This window comes from Gorilla gorilla, chromosome 15, assembly GCF_029281585.2.
Source record: "Gorilla gorilla gorilla isolate KB3781 chromosome 15, NHGRI_mGorGor1-v2.1_pri, whole genome shotgun sequence".
NCBI classification, from domain to species: domain Eukaryota; kingdom Metazoa; phylum Chordata; class Mammalia; order Primates; family Hominidae; genus Gorilla; species Gorilla gorilla.
In genome coordinates this window covers 95,255,713-95,273,683 of record NC_073239.2, presented here as the reverse complement: position 1 = coordinate 95,273,683, position 17,971 = coordinate 95,255,713, and the positions used below count along the sequence as shown (strand labels likewise).

General features: G+C 37.9%; 1 protein-coding gene across 36 annotated transcripts in view; it reads right to left on the bottom strand.

The window, feature by feature from the left end:
* Positions 1 to 17,971, bottom strand: part of NRXN3 (neurexin 3) — a 1,705,132-nt gene that overhangs the window by 1,467,761 nt on the left and 219,400 nt on the right. The window contains exon 1 of one of the 36 annotated variants that reach the window (XM_055361127.2): positions 3,120 to 3,178. The exons of the other annotated variants lie outside the window; for them this stretch is intronic. The gene's annotated coding sequence lies outside the window, so the exon portion shown is untranslated. Of the gene's footprint in view, positions 1 to 3,119; positions 3,179 to 17,971 lie in introns of those variants that run through there. 36 annotated transcript variants of the gene reach the window in all.

Genomic DNA, 17,971 nt, shown 5'->3' with positions numbered 1-17,971 from the left:
CACTGAGCACCTGTTGACTTTTAGGACCCAAGTCTCACTGGAGCAGGTAGCCAAGAGCTGACATCAATGGGCTATTAGAGTGCAGGGTATATGCAGCCTCAGACCAGTCAGGGAATCTTGGGATCATTTCCACTGACATGATCTGACCCTACCAGTTCACTGATTTCTACCTTAGTAAACTAAGACCCTCTCACCCCCACCTCCAACCTCTGAGGTCTAGGAGGAAGCTATCAGGATGCAGCAATGTGGTTTTGGGATCAGTGGGCACTGGTAAGAAGTAGCTGGCCAAAACATCTATTCCCAGGAACATCAGAAGACTGGCATCTTAACTTCTAACCCAGGCCTACCCACCCTCCACTGCTACCAGTGCTTGTGCTGTGAGGATTTCTGCTCCCCTTGCCACTCTAAATCCTCTGCTATGGGACGTTAGTGGGCTACCAACCATTTGTTCCCCTTCTCCTACCCAGATGTTCCTTTTGCAAAATTTATTCTCTATTAGTCTTACCTATGCTGTTTAGTAGAGGGTACAGAATAAACTGTCTCCTGTCTACCCCCAGCCACAGTTGCGGCTAATGAGAGAAAATGGCCCCAGGAACTATGTAGGGGACTGAAACTCCTGCAGTCATCCTTCAGCTTCTGGGGGGGTAGGGTCCAGAGGACTTTAGGTAGCTGAATTGAGGATAAAGCCAACTCGGTAGGAGACACTAGACAGAAATATCCAGACCTTGGTCACATTGATCTTCTCAATCACATGAGCCAATAACCACCCCCTTGCTGTTTAAGCCAGTTTGGATTGGGCTTTTTTGTCATCTGCTCATGCTTCGAAGCCCATCTTAATTTCTACTTCTCCATGGGAGCCATCTCTCACCAAACTTCCTAGCCCTTAGCATGCACTGTCTTGTAAAAGTCTTTCCTGAATGCCTTTTCTTACAGATGTGCAGTACAGTTGAAGTAAACAGTTTCCCTCATGATTCATCCATTCACTACCTGCAATCTTACGCATGGTGCATAATATGTGAGTCTCGGTTTCCTCATTTGTGAATAGGATAAAATTATTTTCCCATCCAAGAGAAATAAACTAGACAATGTAACAGCACCTGCTATATGGGTAGCAGAGTCAGCTGCTTGGGGAACAGGGGATCCTGGGTTTGACACCCCGAGTATGCCAAGAATTCCATGCCATACACATAGTTGATATTAAGTCCATATTTTTGTATGGGTTGAATGAAATGAATGTGTCCCCCAGCTCCAAGTCTGGGAATATTAGCTGAGCCAGGTCGACCCAGCAAGCACAGCATCTGTCCACAATCCCCTTGACTCCCCGCCAGGCTCCCAGCCCTGCAGTTGCAGGAATTCATCAGATACCTGGAACCCACCCCCCTCCCCGCCCCTTCCCCAGCATCCACTCTAAAGCCAATTCAAGTTCCAGGCAGCCTGTATAGCTTGTATATAAACTGTGGCCAGTGACAAACACTCTGAGATGAGGAGGAAATGATCAGTGATAATAGTATACTTTTGCAGCTGAGAAAATAACAGAATATTTTATTAAGCAGGATTGGAAGGGAAATATGATCTTGCTGATTCAGTTTCAAATAGCGGAAGAAAAAGTAAACAAAGCACTGTGAAGCTATGACAGAGCAGCCCAGCCTATGGAATGGAGAAGAGCCACCCAATTATCTGCTTTATCACCTCCAAAGGGCAAAACGTTCAACCCTCCATGTATGACTCAATCCCCTGCATGACTGTTACCTGCCCTTTGCTAGTTTTACCTCACTGGGACCTATAGCAGGGCCAGAACATTCATCTACTTTACTCTAGGTTTGTAGCATCAAGCATGAGATTAGTGGAAGAAGAGGTTAAAATAAATGCTTAAATGAAGTTACAGTAACCCTTACATTTCAGTTATCTGTAGTCCATGTCACTGTAGAACCACAGAAGATCAATTGCTGGATGAAGCCTATATATTTTGTCATTTTTATCCCTAATGATGTTAATTTTCATTAAACTTGTCCCATAAGCTGCCTGAAATTCTTCTGGAATCAAGTGAAACACAAGACAGAGATGAAAGTAGACAGACGATAGGCAGGCAGAGAGACCCTGTGTTTGTGTGTCCTTGTCTAATAATGCCACTTGCAGATATTAATCTACTATTTAACAGAACTCATTTCTTCATAATTATCTACCAATCAACATTACTTTCCCTTATTACTCCATCTTATCATTCTAAGCAGAACCCAGAATATCAATCTGAGCTTATCCCAAAAGTATGTATTTTGATACTAACATTTAATCATTGTACATTTATTGAGTATTCACTCTGATCCAAGCAGTGAATTGAATGAGGCACAGTCCCTGGTCTCAAGCTGATCACTAACAGCATAATAATTATCTCCAGGGTGACATTATGATTTCTGTTAGATTCTAGAGCAGTAAAACGGTTGTTTTTCCCATCATAGTTTCCAATTCCCTCATTCCTGACCTTTGCTTGGACATTCGCTTGCCCCCAAGAAAGCCGACCCAGGTGCCTCCAGAAATTGGGAGGCTGCAGGCAACATCTGGTACACTAGGGGAATGTGTTTGTCTCAGCCCAGCTCAAAATAGTATCTGACAAGCCTGAATCACACAAGTTCTGAAAAACTCACAAGAAATAACCTAAGAAATCTATAGCTGCCTCCTCCAATTTCATTCCCTGTCTGGCTGCTTATTGACTTCTGCAGCCTGTATTGACAACATGCAACCCTGTTTCTGTCTGCCTGCTCCCATGCAGCGACAACTTAAAAAAAAAAAAAAAAGGAAAATAGGGAACATCACAGCTATAACTCATGCCAAAGACCCTGTTCTGGGGCCAGGCATCAGCCTGGAGGCAAAATTTCCAAGAAAAATTAGAGATTTATTAGGAGAAAAACGCCTGAGTCCCCTTCCCTTTCTTTTGTTTATCCTTTCTCTTCTCTCAGGGCCACAGAGTTCATCTGGCTACTTCAAACCTCTGCCCCACATTTAAGCTTCCAAATACCACTTTGCACCAATAAAATACATCCAATGTAAGGCAAATGGGGAACAGCCCACCCCCGCCGCAGCTCACATATCTTTTCTTTTTAAAGGTGAGCTGAAAGACTTACCTGCCAAGCTCGAGTTAATTTCGCTGCAGGAATGGAAGTGCAGAGTGCATATCCCTGAGAAAGCACAACCTCAGGGGACAGAAACAACGAAGAAAGGGACCACCACATTCCTCAAGCCCTCCAGTCCTGTGTCTCTCCCGGAGCAATTGATAATCTCACTAACACCTACAACAGTGTGCAGGAAGCTGCCTTCCTAACACCGCCCTCGGTGTTCGTGATTTTGCAACTCTCTCACCCTTCAAATCTTAGTGCAGCACCGGCAATTAGAAACCTGCACACATCTGGGGCCCGGGACAGGGTGTTTTGTGCATACATTGGGAGCTTCAGCCAGCAAAGAGGACTCTCAGCAGCCTCATCCTCTCCCAGGGGATTTATTTGAATCTGCAGATTGTGTCATGCCAAACCTATCTCTTTTCTCAGTGTGAATCACTGACTCAGGAAGTCACATGGACCTAAGATTCCCAGAATGCGAGCTCTGCTCTGGGAAATACCAGGGGTATCTACTCTACTATTAGCCACAATCTTTAAATAACTACTTTGATCAGAATGCATGACTAAAGAGGACATTTTGAAGCTAAGTTGCTACTGCAGTGAGCAGAAAAGAAGTCAGGGCGAAAGCCGGCAGTGTTTCTACAGCAGTTACCTGGGGCCCCTTCTTCCTATTGGCTGATTCATAGTTTCAAGGTAGCTGCAAATGTTTGGAATATTCTGTAGTAAATACAGGAGTCTTTAAATCCCCTTATTTCAGATCCAAAACATAGCCATCCTAAATCCTTCACCCAATCCCACGGTTAGCTGAACAACTCAAAGATATTTTGGATTGAACCTGTTATTTCTTTGCTCCCACCTTAAACAAGAAGCAGAAATCCGGGGGCAGAATACTATATATGGAGTTGTCTTCTTATGATGCTAACAAATATAGACTCAGTTGTTACCCATAACCTCTCACAGGGAGAGAGCATCATTTGTAAAATTACTCCTTATTAATAGTGTTAATATTAATAATAGAAGCAGCTGATCTTTATTATGTTGTAAATATGATTCATAGTACTTTTCATGCATTATCTTATTTAGTAGCCCCCAAATCGTATAAGATATGTCTAATCAGTATTCTCTCCATTTTAGAAATGAGCACAGGTGATGTTAGAGATACTAGGTAACCTGTCCAAAGTCACATGGTTAAGAGGGGATTTCAGGATTAGACCTATGTGATTTCAGAACAAACGACTTCAACTGCTCAGCTCTACTACACTAAGTAGGTGCTCAGAGTAGACCCTAAACTGTTTACATCTTCATATTTGAAATATGTGACCATTTATGTGTGATTCCACTTTACTCCTCTGCTATATACAATGGCTTGTTAAGGACATCACCAAATGCTCCGAAGTCTTAGAAGGAATGGTGAAGATTCTTAAAAGAACAAACGGCTTTTAAGCACTTGGGCAGCACCTACTCACTTATAATTCATATAAATAGGAATTTCCTAAGAATTATTATATATTCAATAAAAGACCCATCAATACACTTAATAAATCTTTGTTTTCACTACTGAATGTTCTTGAAGGTGATTTTTTAAAATTCCAAGTAATCACTTATTCTGACTTTTCACTAATTCAGACTTCTTGCTATCAAATGAAAAGGTCGTTGCATGTGGATCTTTTCTTCAAAGATGCTAGTTTATTAATACACATAACATCCTCAGGGGCAGATAGAAAGTACCATTTTCCTCATTTTTTCAATATTCAGAAGAACACACATAGATCCTATGCAGGTCAGTGGTGCATAGCACACAATGTACAATGTGTAATAAACCGCACCATTCAGAAGAGTTAATCATCCATTCAGTGATTCATCACTCACCACACGCAGTGAGACAGAAACACCATTTTAAAGCATGCAATAATTCCCTTTTTAAAGCTGTACAACATTGGAATTCAGCAAACCTGGAATCAAATGCAGGCTCTGTATCTTACTAGTTTGATCTAGTCAAGGCATTAAAAATTATTAAAACTTAGAAACTAGCGAGTATGTTCCTCTATTGTGTATTGCCTTTTTAACTATAATGAACAGTTTAGCTGGTTAGATCAAGAAGTTAAGTATGAGTTATGGATTGAATCCTTATGTGGGCCAGCCAGCTTTATACAAGTTAGAAAATGGTCCATTGCCAGAGACTGGCTATTTGTTCAAGCAAAGGAGCCTAATATCTGCCTTTGATTTATGAATTGAATGTTTATGTCCCTTCCAAAATTTATGTTAAAATTTAATCCTCATTGTGGTGGTATTAAAAAGTGGCCTTTTGGGACCCAACTAGTGCCTTATAAAAGGTCTGGAGAGAACTAACTTAGGCCTTTTTGCTTTTCCACCTTCCACTGTTGAAATTTAATCCTCATTGTGATGGTATTAAAAAGTGGCCTTTGGGCCAGACGTGGTGGCTCACGCCTGTAATCCCAGCACTTTGGGAGGCTCAGGAGGGCAGATCACCTGAGGTCAGGAGTTCAAGATCAGCCTGGCCAATATGGCAAAACCATGTCTCTACTAAAAATACAAAAATTAGCCAGGCATGGTGGCGGGTGCCTGTAATTCCAGCTACTCAGGAGGCTGAGGCAGGAGAATCACTTGAGCCCAGGAGGCGGTGGCTGCAGTGAGCCAAGATCACGCTATTGCACTCCAGCCTGGGCAACAGAGAAAGATGCCATCTCAAAAAAAAATAAAAAGTGGCATTTTGGGACCCCACTAGTGCCTTATAAAATGACTAGAGGGAACTAACTTAGACCTTTTTGCTTTTCCACCTTTTACCGTGTGAGGACAGAGCATTTGTCACCTCCAGAGGATTAGCAAGAAGGCACCATCTTGGAAGAAGGGAACAGGGTCCTCACCAGATGCTGAACCTGCCAGCACTTTGATATTGGACTTCTCAGCCTCCAGAACTGTGAGAAATAAATTTCCCTTGTTTATAAATTCCCCAGTCTCAGGTATGTTATTATAGCAGCACAAACAGATGAAGATGGTTTTCATCATAAAAATTGGGGGAGGGTGCAGAGGAGAATGGGAAATGGTGAGGATTAATCATGATAATCTATCACTGGTAATCAGAGAGAAACCCACTGCGTACACCCAGCCGGGCAGTCATTTAATGATTTTCATAAACACAGTGGAGAGTGTATTTCCACTTTGAAGACAGAGACCATCATTTACATACTAAGTCCATAACTTAGAGAATTGTCAGGTTCAACTTAATAATGCCTATACAGCATCATGCACAGTCCAGGGAATAAGTGCTCAATAAACGCCTTGAAGATCCTTCACTAGCTCACTGGAATCCAACCCCCTTGAGGATTCTCAGGCCCATGTATTTTTGTGGTACCTTTTAGAAATATCTGCAATCCGATGAATCAAACTAAATACTTGGGAGTTAATAGACTGACAGCTAGGTAAAGTTTCTATAAAAGATGCCCATAAAGCTCAAGAAGAGAAAATAGTTGCCTATGGTTGGTTTAAGTCTTAAAAGTACCACCAGTAAAAACACTACCAGATAAAGGAAGACAGCTGAAACTTTACTTCGAGGTTATAGAAATTTTGAAACTAATCTTTCTGACTTTTGCCTGCTGTATTAGTAATGGAATGGATGGAGGGAATAACTAGTACTTCTTGGCTCCAAGGTCAACTCATAATAGGAGACTGCTGTATTTTTTCTATGTCTGAGAGAAATTTCTCTTAAAGGGGAATAATGCCTTTTTCTGCCATGGCTGCATCATCCCCTTTCAATATTTCTAATAGAATGAAGTAAAATGTTTTACAGTTATTTCTCTGCAAATACTGAAAGAAAAAGAAAACAAAACTCACACTGGTCAATTATTTATTTTCTGTTACAATAGATATTGTAAAAACAAAGAATAATAAATGTAGTATAGATAAATGATGTGAGAAAATTTCCCCTAGTTACATAGCTAATTCTAGTTTCCCTCTGACACTATTAGGATCTTGAGGGAGGGGCCTCTCTGCTGCCTTGCATTTTTCCAGAGGACTTTTTCTACCATTCTACAAAACAGAGCAACTTAATGGCTAGAGGTGGCAGTGACACAAGCAATTGAAGACTATGACAGTGTTGTGAATTTCCCAAGGATTCAGCCAGACTAGCGAATAGCTAGAATGGACAGCAAATAAAAATTACTGTCAAAAATAGCCAATGCATCACTAGTTATTAAGGGCCAACTAACCACAAATTCACCAGGCAGCAGTTAGACATTGAGTATGGAAGGGTAGAGCAGAGTAGTTAGAGGCTGGTATTTAAAAAGGTGAAACAGAAGAAGAAATTAGAAGACAGAGAAATGGAAAATTCTCATGCACTGAGTCTGAGAGCTTTAAGGAGAGTCCAGTACCCTGGACAGCTCCCTGGGAACCTTCGTATTTCTAAAATGAGCCTATACTGTAATTGACCATCATTTCTCATACACTTATCAAATGTTTTGGTGTTTTTGAAACAAGTGCACAGACTTCTGTTTCAGGGAGAATAGAGTATACATGCTTGTTTCTATTCCTTCTATTAAGTACAACTAAAAACTCTAGATATTATATATAAAACAAACATAAGATTTTTTAAATATTTTATTATGTGTATTTTTATTATGTATATGGTTGTTTTTATACTATATATAAAATAACCATAAGAAATGATAGGAGAATGTATACTAATTCAGGACCTTGAGATCTAAAGAATGACACAGCAATAAGTTTTCTGTGTTTTTGTTTTGTATCGCATATCTCAGACTAAGTATTGAATAAATTGGTAATGTGACAAAAAGCCCCATAGAAGGCCTGCTATGTCAAAGAACCAGGAAGACAAAAAACTTTCACAAAGCAATTTCCATACTCCAGCCAAACATCACAGAAAGAGTGTGGTCCCACATCTACCCAGTCCAGTGAAGAACAACTGAGGAACCTAGACCCTCACACTTGTTAGGCTATAATGGGGTCTCAACTTGCCAGCCTGAGTGGTATCAGATAAGGCCAAGCCAGGAGCCAGGACTTTCATCTCTGCCATGCAACAACAAAACCCTCCACCTCCATGGTGTCAATTGAGACCACATGGGGAGCCTGGATTTTTATTTCTATTCAGCAGAAACAAATCACCACTCCCCATCCCCTCTGGGGTTATGTCAATGAAGTCCTAGTAGAGAGCCAGGACTTTTGCCAGCACCCAACATAATGAGGCAATTCCACCATTATCATCACAGTATCAATGGAGGCCACATGGGGAGTAGTAACAAGGCATTTCTTTCACTCTTAGATAGGGAGGTATCAATGGAGGCCTCATAGGAAGCCAGACCTCCAAACTCTGCCCAACAGTAACAAGCCCCACCCTCATGTGTCAATATTGGCCAAGTAGAGAACCTAGACTTTTACCTGAATGAAATAGTAAGGAGGTGATTCCCCCAACCACCTTTCCCTGACAGAGAAGTGTCAGACAAAGCCAAGTAAAACAGAAAGTTTAAATAAGATCCAGAGTCTCAAAATAATAACCAAAGTGTCCAGGTTTCAATGGAAACACATCATAGCAAGAACTGAGATGATCTCAAAATGAATAAAAAGAGACAATCAACAGATGCCAACAGTAAAATGATGGAAATGTTAGATTTACATACTTTTTTTCTTTTTTTGAGACAGAGTTTTGCTCTTGTCACCCAGGCTGGAGTGCAGTGGTGCAATCTCGGCTCACTGCAACCTCTGCCTCCCAGATTCAAGCAATTCTCCTGCCTCAGCCTCCCGAGTAGCTAGGATTACAGGGACGCACCACCATGCCCGGCTAATTTTGTATTTTTAGTAGAGACAGGGTTTCACCAGGTTAGCCAGGCTTGTCTCGAACTCCTGACCTCAGGTGATCTGCCCACCTCAGCCTCCCAAAGTGCTGCGATTACAGGCATGAGCCACTGCCCCCGACCCTAAAACAGTCATTTTAAAAGCGCTACAGGCCAGGGGTGGTGGCTCATGCCTGTAATCCCAGCACTTTGGGGGGGCCAAGGCAGGCAGATCACTTGAGGTCAGGAGTTCAAGACCAGCCTGGGCAACCTGGTGAAACCCTGTCTCTACTAAAAATACAAAAATTAGCCTGGCATGGTGGCATGTGCCTGTAATTCCAGCTACTTGGGAGGCTGAGGCAGGAGAATCACTTGAACCCGGGAGGTAGAGGTTGCAGTGAGCCAAAATCGCACCACTGCACTCCAGCCTGGGTGACAGAGCTAGACTCTGTCACAAACAAACAAACAAACAAACAAAGTGCTTCAAGGAGTATAGTCTCAGCAATGAAATAAAAGTCTCTGCAACTAAAAAGAAAACATAAATAAGAACAAAAATGACATTTTAAGAATGGGAAAAAAAAACAGAATAACTGATAAACTACAATAACCAAAATAAAAATCGCAGTGAATGGGCACAACAGCAGAATGGAGGACACAGAGGGGGAGAAAAATCAGTTAATTGGAAGATAGACATTACCCAATCTAAACAGCAGCAAGAAAAGAGAAGAAGGTGAATGGAGCCACAGGGTCTGTGGACTATAGCAAAAGGTGTAACGTTTCTGTAAATGAAGTCCAAGAGGAAGAGGACAAAGGAGGCATGGCTGAAAAGTACTTAAAGAAGTAATAACTTAAAACTCCCCAACTGTGGTAAGAGACATCAAACTAAATGACTCAAGAAGATTAGTAAAATGCAAGCAGGTTAAATAAAATGTTTAAATCCACATGATGGCACATGCTATGGACTGAATTGTGCACCCCTAAAATTCATATGTTGAAGCCCTAACTCCCAATGTAACTGTACTTGGAGATAGGGCTTTTAGGAGGCAATTAGGATTAAATAAGGTCATATGGGTAGGGTCTTAATTTGATAGGATTAGTAGCCTTATAGGAAGAGGAAGAGAGAGAACTCTCTCATCTGTAAGCCAGAAAGAGAGCCCCAACCAGAATTTGACCACCTGGCACCCTGATCTCAGACTTGTAGCCTACAGACAGTGAGAAAATAAATTTCTATTGTTCAAGCCACCTCAGTCTATGATATTGTGTGAGCTGACTACAATAACATATCAGAACTTCCAAAACTGAAGACCAAAAAAAAATCTTGAAAACAGAGAAAAATGACATCTTGCCTATAATGGAAAAATAATTTGAATGACAGTATATTTCTCATCAAAAGCCATAGAGGCCAGAGGAAGTGGCACAACATATTTTAAATGCAGAAAGAAAATGACTGTCAATCTAGAATTCTTATCTGTGAAAATGTCCTTCAGGAATTAGGAAAACTCAACATATTTTCAGATGAAAGAAAACTGAAAGAAGTTATTGCCAGACCACCTATCTTCAAATAATGGCTAACAAAATTTCCCTAAACAAAGAAAATGACTTTTTAAAAGAGAAATCACAACATCAGGAAGAACAACACAGTAAGCAAAAATGTGGACAAATAGACTTTTCTTCTCCTTTGAGCCTTCTAAATTCTGTCTGATGATTGAAATAAAAATTATAACACTGTGTGACATGGTTCTAACTACATGTAGGCAAAATATTTAAAATTATAAATAGGGGAGGGTAAAGAGTCATAAAGGGAGGATTATATAAAGGTTTCCACACTTCACATGGACAGTTAAAATGAGATTAGTAGACTATGATTGTGTGAGTGTGTGTGGCATGTGTGTGTAATACCTAGAGCAATCACTTAAAAAGCTGTACAAAGAAATACATTCAAAATATCATAGATAAATCAAAATACTAAATTTAAAAAAAATTCAAGTAACAAACAGGAAGGCAGAAAAAGAAAAGAGAAACACAGAGAACAAATAGAAAACAATGAAATAGTAGACTTACACCCTTACATATAAATGATGATATTAAATATAAAGAGTCTAAATATGTAAAAGACAGAAAATAGCAAAATAGATTAAAAACATGACCCAACTATATTCTATCTACAAAGAATTCAATTCTAATAGAGTGATACAGACAGGATGAAAATAAGATGATAGAAAAAGATAAATCACACAAAGATAATCAAAATAAATCAGGAATGGCTCTATTAATATCAAATACATTAGACTTCAGGACAAAAAAATCACAAAAACAGGGAGGATTAACATATAATGATAAAAGAGTCAATCCACCTAAATGTAACTGTACCAAACAACAAATCTGTAAAGTATGTGAAGCAAAAACTGAAAATGGAAAAAGGAGATAAATCCAATTAGAGTTTTAGACTTCACACCCTTCTCTCAATAATCGATAGGACAACTAGATAGAAAATCACAAAGAGATAGAACCCAATAACACCATCAACTAACAGTATCTATTAATAATTGGCATTTATCAAACACTCCACCCAACAGTAAAAGAATACACATTTTTTCCCAAGATAGTCCACATCCTGGACCACAAAACAAACCTCAACAAAATCAAAATAATTGAAATCATATGCAGTGCATGTGTCAACCAACATTAAACCAAATGAAACAACAACAACAACAAAAACAAGTAAACAGTTGTAAATTAAATAAGACATTTCTAAATAATATATAAGTCAAAAAGGAAGTCTGAAGAAAACCAAATAGTGCTTTAAGCTAAAGGAAAAATAAAACATATCAAAATTTATAGGACATAACTAAAGCAGTGCTGAGAGGAAAATTTATAGCACTAACTGCATATATTAGAAAAGGGGGGAAGTCAAATTTATAATCTAAGACCACATCTCAAAAACCTAAAAAAAAAGTAATAAATCCAAAGCAAATGAAAGATAAAGACAAAAGCAACAACTAATGAAAGTAAAAATGAAATAAGTCTAGAAAATTAATAAAACAAAGAGATGATTCCTTGAAAAGCTCAAAATCAACAAGCATCTTGCAAGACTGACAAAGTTAGACAGAAGACACAAATTGTCAATATCAGAAATAAAAGAAGGGATATCACTACAGCCCCTGAAGATATCAAAAGGATAATAAAGGAATACATACATAAATTTGATAATACTTACATAAATTTGAGAATTTAAGTGAAATGGACCAATTCCTCAAAAAAACACTGTCTACCCCAAATCATTGAATATGGAAGAGATCATTTGAATAGCTACATAACTATTAAGGAAACTAAATCTGTAATTAAAATACTTCCCAAAATAAAATCTCTAGGTCCAGATGGTTACCCTGGAATATTCTACCAAACATTTAAATTAATTAACTAATTCTATAAAATAACTTCCAGAAAATAGAGAAAAGGGAGATACTGCAATTCATTTTATGAAGTTATTATCCTGATACCAAAATGAGACAAAAACAGTACAAAAAAGAAAACTGCACATCAATATCCTTTATAAATATAGACACAAAAAACCTTAACAAAATATTGGCAAACAGAATTTAACAATATATACAAAGAATTATATACCATGACCAACTGGGGTATACTCCAAAGATGCAAGTTGTTTCAATATTCAAAAACCTATCAATGTAATCTAGCACATTCTTCGGCTAAAGAAGAAAAAAACACATGGTTATATCAATTGACACATAAATAGCATCTGACAAAATTTAACACCCACTCTCAGAAGAATAAAAATAGAGATGAACTTCTTCATCTTAATAAAGAGCAGCTACAGAAAACCAATAGCTAACCATGGTGCTTGACTGAATGCTTTGCCCTTAAGATCATAAACAAAGTAAGAATGTCTGCTCACACTGTTTTTATTCAACACAGTGCTGAAAGTTCTAGCCAGTAAAATAAGGAAATTTAAAAAAATACATACGGCTCTGGAAGAAACAAATATAACTGTCATTATTTGCAGATAACATAATTTCTATGTAGAAAATCCCAAGTAATCTACACATACACACACACACATAGAACCAATATGTGAGTTCAGCAAGGTCACAGGACACAAGATAAACATACAAAAGTCTATTGTATTCCTCTATATGAACAATGGACAAGTAGCCACCAAAATTAAAAATACTACTTATGATTGCTCAAAAATTTAAAGCACTTAGATATAAAAATATAAACAGAATTTGTATGCTGAAAACTATGGAATGTTTATGAAAAATCAAAGAAGGTCTTAATAAATTAAGAAATATACTATGTTCATGGATTGAAACCCCAACATAGTGAAGATTTAATTCCCTCAAATTGATATACAGATTTAACACAATTTCTGTCAAAATCCAAGCAAGATTGTTTTGGGAGAGATAGTCAGGATTATTTAAAAATGTGTATGGAAATTAAAAGAAACTAGAATACCTGAAGCAATATTGAAAAAGAAAAATGAAGTAGGAGGAATCAATCTACATGATTTCAAAACTTATTGTACAGCTACAGTAATAAATACTTCAGAGTACTGGCAAAAAGACAAAAACACAGGTCAATGGAACAGAATAGGGATATCATAAATAGGCCTACAAAAATATACTCAACTGATTTTCAAGAAATATGCAAAATAAATTCAATGGAGGAAATAGAGCCTTTTTAACAAATGGTCCTGGAACAATTGTACATCAATTATGTCTAGGCCAAAACTGAACTTCAACCAAAGACTCACACTTTATATAAATGTTATCTCAAAATGTATTATAGACTTAAAAGTAAAATGTAAAAGTATAAACATTTTAGAAAAAACATAGGAGACAATCTTCAAGATACAGAGCTCAGTGAAGAGTTCTTACACTTGACACCAAATGCACAATTTTTCAGAAAAATTGAATACATTGATCTTCATCAAAATTATAAACTGTTGTTCTGTGAAAGATTATGTTAAGACAATGAAAAGACAAGTTACCATGTGGGAGAAAATATTTGCAAAACACATATTTAACAAAAGGCTAGTATCCATATTATGAAAAGATTCTCAAAAGTCAACAGTTTAAAAAATTCATTTAGAAAATGAGCAGGAGACCAGAAGAGACATTTCACTGAACAGGATGTACAGATGGCAAATAAGCACATGAAAAGATGTTCAACATCATTAGTGATTAGAGAAATGCAAATTATAAAACCACAAGGAGACATTGCAGTGTACCTATCAGAATGGCTAAGCAACAATGCCACACTGGCAAGGATGTAGACAAAGCAGATCCCTCATACATTGCTGGTGGGGATGTAAATCATATGGCTACCCTGAAAAACATTTTAGTTGTTTTATAAAAATCTAAACATGCAGTTGCCTAGCAATTGCACTACTATTATTCTAGAGAAATGAAAATGTACATTCACACACAAAAAGAACTGTACACAAATATTTATAGCAGCTTTTTTCATAATAGCCAAATCTAGAAACAACACAGATATTATTTAATAGGGGACTGGTTCAACAAACTGTGGTATATATAATATTTTGCTGAATTAATAAGGCTAATCCCAAAGGTTGCATAATTTGCATAACTGAAATGACAAAATTATAGAAATGGAGAACAGATTAGTTGTTACTAGGATTTAAGTAGGGGGTGAGGTATGAGGGAAATTAGTATGGCTATAAGAGGGTAACAGGAGGGATCCTTGTGGTGATGGAAATGGTCTGTATCTTGATGATATCAGTGTCAATAACCTGGTTGTTACATTACACAATAGTTTCTCCAGATGTTACTATAGAGGAAACTGTATAAAGTGTACTTGGGATCTTGCTATATTATTTCTTACAGCTGCTTATGAATATACAATTACCTCAAAATAAAAAGTTTAATTTTTAAAAAAGTAAAAAAAAAAATCACATGTATTCCCTTTTTATTTCACATGCTGGACCTTTTCCTTGGAATTCTTTGTATATAAAATGGCCCTTGCCCCTGTTTACAATATATAATCACAGAAGAATGGTTTTCTCTTTTCTAGTAGATTAGTGAAAAATCTAGAGCTCAGAGAATCAGAACTTCCTTTCTTCTAACTCATCACCAGCTTTCGGATTCTGAAAGATAAAGCTAATTTAATCTCCCCTCCTTTCACCCACTTTACAATACTTTAGAAATCAGAGTTATTCTTGCAGTAAATCTATTATCCTATGTGATGAGTACTTTCGGCCTGCAAAAGGAAGCTAGTACCCAAAATTTATCCAACCAACTAAGAGATACCTGGCATTAAACACTTTTGATTTCTCTAGTTTTAAGGGTCTTCTTGCTACAACCCACTGCAGATGACTGTTTTCTCCAGATTGATCCTCATTTGTAAAATGAGTAGACTACAAGAGATAATAATGATAGATAATATAAAATACAATAATAGCCAACATTTATTGACCGTTTTACATGTAAAGAGCACTAAGTTAGATGATTTATATCATCTCACTAAATCCACACTACATTTCAAAAGAATGCTATTATCATCCTCATTTTACAGTCTTATTCAGGCTTCAAGGGTTGAATTAACCAAAGAGTCAGCCAGGACCCAGGGCAGCATAAATTCAAATCTAGGCCCTCTGGCCCTGTAGCCCCCAGTCTTAGCCACTACTCTAGGATTTAAACTGCTTTCAAGATCTAAGAATTCAACAATTTCATTCTGTCAAGAAATATCACAGGATAGAACTCCTGTACTGAGTGAGAGCTTGTTCTCTGAACACTTATCAACTTTTAGGGCTTATGATCTTTGAGGAGTCTGTATGCATTGCAATAACAGTGAGTATCAGAGTTAGGAAAACACATATTTCATTGAGCACAGATATTCAACAATGTCTGACCTTCCCACAGTGGAGCCATGGATGGTTAGGCCATCTCTGTTGCATATCTTGACGTATTTGTCAGCATGACGTAGCCAGTTTTCTTCTAAGACCAAACTTCTCTTGAAAGATTATTATCAAACCGCATTTCTCATCGGTAGCTCTTTGCAATATTTTTATTCTTTTTCCCATTCTCACTGGTTTCTCCTTTTTTCCTTGTTTATAGTCACGTTTTCCTTTCTCTTGGTTACTTCATATCCTAGATTTTTTTTTCCTTTAGCACAGGACTTGTCACAACCTTATTGAATCAATCTTTGCGGTTTGAAGGGATGAAATATCTCGAGGCTGGAAGAACCACACCTCATCCTTCCATTCTGAGAAGGTGAAAAATAATACTAGAAGCATTTTTCTTAATTTTTGGCTGTTGTGAAAATAGTTCTTTATGGGAGAATTATAGAAGCCAACACCCAATACATTTTTCTCTATATCATTCTGAGATTATATGAGAAAATATATATGACTTTTAAAATAATTCCTTTGCTTTTCTGTTTTCTTTCTCTTCATTGGGTGTATGTGTTCATGTGTGCACATATTAGCAACTTTTTAGGTGTTCCTGCCAGCCTCTCATGGAGCCCTGACTAGTTACAGCAATCCTTTATAGCACCTCGCTGAGTGCATAAAAGGTCATTCCAGACCACACAAAGAGAAGGCTGGCATGTCCCACTGAGATATGCCAGAGTTCCAAAACTGTCATAAAAATAAACAACCAAACAGGCTTGAGTGAGTGTTCTCTGTGGGAAATGGTCTATCCTTAGAGAGATATGGTTATCCAATTTTTAAAAAGTCTGTTGAAGCCTCGCTTTAGTAGCCCATGAGCACATAGCCACACCTGCCACAAAAAAGGTCATGAAGGAACTTTTAGATACACCTTCACACTTGAAGAATTAACCTTCTTAGTAAACATTGTTGCCTTTCATGAGCTCATACCTCCTACTCCTCCCATCAAAGCACCTCAGACTTTCTCTTATCTTGAGCCCTCAGCTAATCCAGATGTGTGGTCAACTTCTGCACTCCTGTGTAAATGCAGAGGAAAGTGACAAGATAATCAGAACAGTGGTACATATGCACCATAGAATACTATGCAGCCATAAAAAGGAATGAGATCATGTCCTTTGCAGGGACATGGATAAAGCTGGAAGTCATTATCCTTGGCAAACTAATGCAAAAACAGAAAACCAAACACCACATGTTTTCACTTTTAAGTGGGAGCTGAAGAATGAGAACACATGGACACAGGGAGGGTAACAACACTCACTGGGGCCTGTCGGGGGATGGAGGTGGGGAGAGCATTAGGGAAAAGAGCTAATGCATGCTGGGCTTACTACCTAGTGATGTGTTGATAGGTGCAGCAAACCACCATGGCACATGTTTACCTATGTAACAAACCTGCACATCCTGCACATGTATCGTGGAACTTAAAAATAATAACATTTTTAAAAAGATTATCTAAAATACTCATTTAACCAGCAATGAAATGATTTTCTTTCAAGCAATAGATGTACATGGAAGTATTTAACATTATATATTGGTACCCCCTATAAAAATGCTTAGGATCATAGAGAGAAGTTAGACTAGGAAGAAACACTTGTTGTCAATACAGCAATACAACTAATGGGAAGGCCAATGGCAGATTAGAGAGTCTTTGCTCTATCTTGACTTTCTCCTTACTAATAAGGTAAAGGCAGAGATGCAAAAAGTTGGAGCAAACAGCTAAAATCCCACTTGGAATGAGTGGGGTGTGCCAAAAAGTAAGGTCTAGACCTTTTAACACCGGTTTTCTGTCTACTTGAATTCCTAGTCTAAATCTTCTAGATCAGGAGGCAGCAAAGCAGATTAGGCTTTGTGGTCTATACAATCTTTAACACAACTACTCAACTGCACCACTGTACTGCAAATGACACAATAGATAATACAGAAATAAATATCACTGTGTTCCAATAAAACTTTATTTACAAAAATAGGTAGTGGGCCAAATTAGGAGCTTAAAAACCACTGCTCTAGATACTTACTGGTATAGCCCAATAAGCACTTACAGTTTTAAAATAGTATGCATAAAAATAAATAATAATAAAGGAGGACTTGCCGTACCCGGTGTTAATCTGTACTGTAAAGCTACAATAACG